The following is an 8,227-nucleotide window of genomic DNA, read 5'->3' on the forward strand; positions in this document are numbered from 1 at the left end:
TTTTGTCTTCTATCTATTAACTGAAGAGGATGAGTAGAAACCAGGTCTACACCAAGCTATCTATTAACTGAAGAGGATGAGTAGAGACCAGGTTTACACCAAGCTATCTATTAACTGAAGAGGATGAGTAGAAACCAGGTTTACACCAAGCTATCTATTAACTGAAGAGGATGAGTAGAGACCAGGTTTACACCAAGCTATCTATTAACTGAAGAGGATGAGTAGAGACCAGGTTTACACCAAGCTATCTATTAACTGAAGAGGATGAGTAGAAACCAGGTTTACACCAAGCTATCTATTAACTGAAGAGGATGAGTAGAGACCAGGTTTACACCAAGCTATCTATTAACTGAAGAGGATGAGTAGAGACCAGGTTTACACCAAGCTATCTATTAACTGAAGAGGATGAGTAGAAACCAGGTTTACACCAAGCTATCTATTAACTGAAGAGGATGAGTAGAAACCAGGTTTACACCAAGCTATCTATTAACTGAAGAGGATGAGTAGAAACCAGGTCTACACCAAGCTATCTATTAACTGAAGAGGATGAGTAGAGACCAGGTTTACACCAAGCTATCTATTAACTGAAGAGGATGAGTAGAAACCAGGTTTACACCAAGCTATCTATTAACTGAAGAGGATGAGTAGAGACCAGGTTTACACCAAGCTATCTATTAACTGAAGAGGATGAGTAGAAACCAGGTTTACACCAAGCTATCTATTAACTGAAGAGGATGAGTAGAAACCAGGTTTACACCAAGCTATCTATTAACTGAAGAGGATGAGTAGAAACCAGGTTTACACCAAGCTATCTATTAACTGAAGAGGATGAGTAGAAACCAGGTTTACACCAAGCTATCTATTAATTGAAGAGGATGAGTAGAAACCAGGTTTACACCAAGCTATCTATTAACTGAAGAGGATGAGTAGAAACCAGGTTTACACCAAGCTATCTATTAACTGAAGAGGATGAGTAGAAACCAGGTTTACACCAAGCTATCATACACAAGCTCAGACGAAGAGAAAACAAGCTTCCCATCAGAGCATGGACGCAGTGGCAACTTCAATAGTGAGCAAAGACAAAGTATAAATCAAATGAACAGCGCCACCTTCTGTCCACTACTAACAACAACACCAGTTACTCTTTCCTACCACTAGAGGTCCTCCCAGTCTGGCCGTCAACACTACTTGGACAGTAGACTGGACTTCAACAGTATCCACATGTCATGGCAACCACTGTATAACAGTAGGGTGAATATGTCCCAGCCATTTCTCAGACTACAGGTCCCCACTGTGTGACAGGAGGGTGAATATGTCCCAGCCATTTCTCAGACTACAGTTCCCCACTGTATGACAGTAGGGTGAATATGTCCCAGCCATTTCTCAGACTACAGTTCCCCACTGTATGACAGTGTAACCTTACTTCCTGGATTGTGGATTGTTACTAGCAACCTAGCATCACCAAGAAACGCATCACCAAGAAACGCATCACCAAGCAACGCATCATCAAGCAACGTATCACCAATCAACGCATCACCAAGCAACGCATCACCAAGCACCGCATCACCAAGCCCCACATCACCAAGCACCGCATCACCAAGCAACACATCACCAAGCACCGCATCACCAAGCACCGCATCACCAAGCCCCACATCACCAAGCACCGCATCACCAAGCACCGCATCACCAAGCACCGCATCACCAAGCAACACATCACCAAGCGCCACATCACCAAGCACCGCATCACCAAGCACCGCATCACCAAGCAACACATCACCAAGCAACACATCACCAAGCACCACATCACCAAGCACCGCATCACCAAGCACCGCATCACCAAGCAATACATCACCAAGCAACGCATCACCAAGCAACACATCACCACCACATCACCAAGCACCACATCACCAAGCACCACATCACCAAGCACCGCATCACCAAGCAACGCATCACCAAGCAACGCATCACCAAGCAACACATCACCACCACATCACCAAGCACCACATCACCAAGCAACGCATCACCAAGCAACGCATCACCAAGCAACACATCACCACCACATCACCAAGCACCACATCACCAAGCACCGCATCACCAAGCACCGCATCACCAAGCACCGCATCACCAAGCAACACATCACCAAGCAACACATCACCAAGCGCCACATCACCACCACATCACCAAGCAATACATCACCAAGCACCGCATCACCAAGCACCGCATCACCAAGCACCGCATCACCAAGCAACACATCACCAAGCAACACATCACCAAGCGCCACATCACCACCACATCACCAAGCAATACATCACCAAGCACCGCATCACCAAGCACCGCATCACCAAGCAACACATCACCAAGCGCCACATCACCACCACATCACCAAGCACCACTTCACCAAGCAACAAATCACCACCACATCACCAAGCACCACTTCACCAAGCAACACATCACCACCACATCACCAAGCGCCACATCACCACCACATCACCAACACATCACCAAGCAACACATCACCACCACATCACCACCACATCACCAAGCACCGCATCACCAAGCAACACATCACCAAGCAACACATCACCAAGCAACACATCACCAAGCACCACATCACCAAGCAACGCATCACCAAGCACCACATCACCAAGCAACACATCACCAAGCACCGCATCACCAAGCCCCACATCACCATCACATCACCAAGCACCACATCACATCACCACCACATCACCACCACATCACCATCACATCACCATCACATCACATCACATCACCACCACATCACCATCACATCACCATCACATGACCAAGTACCACATCACCATCACATCACCACCACATCACCATCACATCACCAAGCACCACATCACCAAGCAACGCATCACCAAGCACCACATCACCAAGCAACACATCACCACCACATCACCATCACATCACCATCACATGACCAAGCACCACATCACCACCACATCACCACCACATCACCATCACATGACCAAGTACCACATCACCACCACCGTAACCAAGCACCACATCACCACCACATCACCACCACATCACATCACCAAGCCCCACATCACCATCACATCACCAAGCACCACATCACCACCACATCACCATCACATCACCATCACATCACCACCACATCACCATCACATCACTATCACATTACCATCACATCACCACCACATCACCATCACATCACCACCACATCACCATCACATCACATCACCATCACATCACCATCACATCACCACCACATCACCATCACATCACCACCACATCACCATCACATCATATCACATCACATCACATCACATCACACCAACACCACATCACCATCACATCACCAAGCACCACATCACCACCACATCACCAAGCACCACACCACATCACCACCACCGTCACCAAGTACCACATCACCACCACATCACCAAGCACCACACCACATCACCACCACCGTCACCAAGCACCACATCACCACCACATCACCACCACATCACCACCACATCACCACCACATCACCAAGCACCACACCACATCACCACCACCGTCACCAAGCATCACATCACCACCACATCACCACCACATCACCAAGCACCACATCACCAGTCTGTAACCTTCATTTCTGGGTGGTGGATTGTATTATCAGTCTCTTCAGGAGGACTTGTAGCTCTTTAGAATAAATCGGTTCCAGCAGGTGAAGTACCTCATCTTGTATTAGTTCTCTAATCACAAGGACACAGTCTAGTAGGAATCCCATCAACACCCTCCTCTTCCCCTCTGGACACACACACACACAGGTGCCTTCTGGGAATAAGGAAGTGCTTCACAATAAAAATCTTAAAAATTGGCACTGTCAGTAATATTGACATAGTTTCAGAATAAACGTATAATACTAACCTAGGCTACAACAGTATGGGTTTATACAGCACAGGAGGTTGGTGGCACCTTAATCAGGGAGGACAGGCTCGTGGTAATGACTGGAGCGGAATAAGTGGAATGGTATCAAACACATCAGAACACATGGTTTCCATGGTTTCCATGTGTTTAATGTCATTTCATTCGCTCCGTTCCAGACATTATTATGGGCCGTCCTCCCCTCAGCAGCCTCCACTGATATACAGTATGTCCCAGCCATTTCTCAGAGGATTACAGAAGCCCTACAGGCCTTGGTTATACCATAGATTCATTCATGAACGTGTCCCAAGTGGAACCTATTCCCTTTATAGTGCACACTACTTTTTGACCAGAGTCCTTTGGGGAATGAGGTGCCATTTTGGGAAACAGAGCAATTTAAACCTCAGAATGACAACAAGGATCCATTTTGGGACACAGAGCAATTTAAACCTCAGAATGACAACAAGGATCCATTTTGGGACACAGAGCAATTTAAACCTCAGAATGACAACAAGGATCCATTTTGGGACACAGAGAAATTTAAACCTCAGAATGACAACAAGGATCCATTTTGGAAACAGAGCAATTTAAACCTCAGAATGACAACAAGGATCCATTTTGGAAACAGAGCAATTTAAACCTCAGAATGACAACAAGGATCCATTTTGGAAACAGAGCAATTTAAACCTCAGAATGACAACAAGGATCCATTTTGGAAACAGAGAAATTTAAACCTCAGAATGACAACAAGGATCCATTTTAGAAACAGAGCAATTTAAACCTCAGAATGACAACAAGGATCCATTTTGGAAACAGAGAAATTTAAACCTCAGAATGACAACAAGGATCCATTTTGGAAACAGAGAAATTTAAACCTCAGAATGACAACAAGGATCCATTTTGGAAACAGAGAAATTTAAACCTCAGAATGACAACAAGGATCCATTTTGGAAACAGAGCAATTTAAACCTCAGAATGACAACAAGGATCCATTTTGGAAACAGAGCAAGTTAAACCTCAGAATGACAACAAGGATCCATTTTGGAAACAGAGAAATTTAAACCTCAGAATGACAACAAGGATCCATTTTGGAAACAGAGCAATTTAAACGTTTCATACTCTGCCCACTTTATTCCTCCAATGACTGAAGGGACATTGGGAGGCCAGTTAGGAAGCTGCAGGGAGCATACTATAATAACAATGATTAGTGAGATGGAAGAGAGAGAGACACAGAGAGAGAGAGAGAGAGAGAGAGAGAGAGAGAGAGAGAGACAGAGAGAGAGAGACAGAGAGAGACAGAGAGAGAGAGAGAGTTGTTAGTCTGTTGTTGCTAGATACTGTTGTTGTTAGTCTGTTGTTGCTAGATACTGTTGTTGTTAGTCTGTTGTTGTTAGTCTGTTGTTGCTAGATACTGTTGTTGTTAGTCTGTTGTTGTTAGTCTGTTGTTGTTAGTCTGTTGTTGTTAGTCTGTTGTTGTTAGTCTGTTGTTGCTAGATACTGTTGTTGTTAGTCTGTTGTTGTTAGTCTGTTGTTGTTAGTCTGTTGTTGTTAGTCTGTTGTTGTTAGTCTGTTGTTGCTAGATACTGTTGTTGTTAGTCTGTTGTTGCTAGATACTGTTGTTGTTAGTCTGTTGTTGTTAGTCTGTTGTTGTTAGTCTGTTGTTGTTAGTCTGTTGTTGTTACTCTGTTGTTAGTCTGTTGTTGTTAGTCTGTTGTTGTTAGTCTGTTGTTGTTAGTCTGTTGTTGTTAGTCTGTTGTTAGTCTGTTGTTGTTAGTCTGTTGTTGTTAGTCTGTTGTTGTTTGATACTGTTGTTGTTAGTCTGTTGTTGTTAGTCTTGTTGTTGTTAGTCTGTTAATTTATTTATGCTTATATTTCTTACTTCTTAATTAATTAACCACATGTAGTCAATGTCCTGTCTTTAACTTAAATGTGAGAATTCTACACTCAAGAACACATCTGAACAGAATTGTAATGTTATATTCTACACATTGTCAGTGTCTGTAATGTTATATTCTATACATTGTCAGTGTCTGTAATGTTATATTCTATACATTGTCAGTGTCTGTAATGTTATATTCTATACATTGTCAGTGTCTGTAATGTTATATTCTATACATTGTCAGTGTCTGTAATGTTATATTCTATACATTGTCAGTGTCTGTAATGTTATATTCTATACATTGTCAGTGTCTGTAATGTTATATTCTATACATTGTCAGTGTCTGTAATGTTATATTCTATACATTGTCAGTGTCTGTAATGTTATATTCTACACATTGTCAGTGTCTGTAATGTTCGTCTGAAAAGGAGATTCAGTTCTCAGCAGTATTCATATGGATATTGACTTTGACTTGATTGATTCCTGCTCACAGTTTACAAAAACAACCTGAAGAAATGCTAAATTAATATCATAAACAGTTGCATAGAAAATAGCATTGGACACATGTGTATGTAATGAAATCAGTAGTACTTATATTAGTCCTTATCTCATAAAACATATGTTAAACTTTCACACAATTTGCATATCTAAAATATAAATACTAAAATATCAGAGAGTCAAAGACTTCGTCCTTCAGCCCTCAGTAAACGAGTCCTTTAGTCTCCGTCCCAAATGGATCCCTGTTCCCTATCTAGTGCACTACTACAGACCAGGGCCTTTCTTGTCCACAAACTGGCCTAGTTTCTTACCTTTACAAAAAAACAAAACACCTAAACAATTCAGAAGTAGTTTGAGCCAGTTGTGGCCGTCTGGCCCGAGCTCCCAGAATGCCAGCTAGATAAGGAATGCCACTCAGTCTTAGTGGTCCAACACCAACAGAAAGGACATTTTGAAATAGTTGAGAAACAGGGCTACACAGCAGGGGCCTGTCCTGGACACCTGTGAGGAGACATCAAACAAGTGTTTTAGAAGCAGCTTAGCTCAGAGGCAGCAGCCAATGGTTCTGTCCCAAAATGGCATCCTATTCCCTGCATAGTGCCACAAGTTAGTGCACTACATAGGGTATAGGGTGCCATTTGAGACAAAGACAATTGGAATAAAGCACTGCCTCTGATCCACACACACACACACACACACACACACACACACACACACACACACACACACACACACACACACACACACACACACACACACACACACACACACACACACACACACAGGTAGAATATTCTAGCAATGCTTAACCACTATTATTTTGAGTTCCACCTTCATGCTCTGCTCATAGACACTATAAGCAGTACAGTAGCTTGGTGTGTGAACAGTATCAAGGGTTACGTGAAATACATTGAGACAACCATTACAACGCCACATGAAAACAACCAGTGTTGAAATATACCACAATTTCAAAGCTTTTGGACAAACACATGGATCAGCTTGATAATCATTTGGCTATCAAATGAACCAATGAACCGCATTCGCCCCTCAGGCCCTATCGGACCTTGTTTAACAAGCGGTGTCTCCTCCTCCAGAGGCCTAAGCCTTCTTAGCAGGGTCTGAAGGAACAGACATTAGCAGCCTTCTCAGCCTTCTGCCAGAACCCTTAGCCGTTAGCCTGCTGTGTGCCAAGGCCTTGTGAGACCTCCATCATCTAATCCACAAAGCAGAAAAGCTTAGGCTCTCCATCCTACCCTCCCCATGCCCCTCTCCTTCCTCTCTCCTCCCTCCCTCTCCTTCCTCCCCCTCTCCTTCCTCTCTCCTCCCTCCCTCTCCTCCCTCCCTCTCCTTCCTCTCCTCCTTCCCCCTCTCCTTCCCCCTCTCCTTCCTCTCTCCTCCCTCCCTCTCCTTCCTCTCCTCCTTCCCCCTCTCCTTCCCCCTCTCCTTCCTCTCTCCTCTCTCCCCCTCTCCCGCCCTCTCCTTCCCCCCATTCCTCCCTCACTCCCTCACTCCCTCACTCCTTCCTCTCCTCCTTCCCCCTCTCCTTAATCTCATCCCTCCCCCTCTCCTTCCTCCCCCTTTCCCTCCCCCCCTTACTCTCCTCCCACTCCTCCCTCCCCTCTCCTCCCTCCCTCCCTCCCTCCCCCCCCCTCTCCTCCCTCCCTCTCCTCCTTCCCCTCTCCTCCCTCCCTCTCCATTCCTCTCCTCCTTCCCCCTCTCCTTCCCCTCTCCTTCCTCTCCTCCCTCTCCCTCTCCTTCCTCTCTCTGCCCTCTCCCACTCCTCCCTCCCTTTCCCTCTCTCCCTCTCCTCCCTCCCTCTCCCTCTCCTTCCTCACTTCCCTCCCCCCTCCTTCCTTTCTCCTCCCACTCCCTCTCCTCCCTCCCCCTCTCCTCCATCTCCCTCTCCTTCTTCTCTTATTGTATGAGCTGGCTCACAGGTTGAGATTATGG

Source organism: Oncorhynchus mykiss, chromosome 26 (genome assembly GCF_057628025.1).
Source record: "Oncorhynchus mykiss isolate SJ-2025 chromosome 26, ASM5762802v1, whole genome shotgun sequence".
Lineage (NCBI taxonomy): Eukaryota > Metazoa > Chordata > Actinopteri > Salmoniformes > Salmonidae > Oncorhynchus > Oncorhynchus mykiss.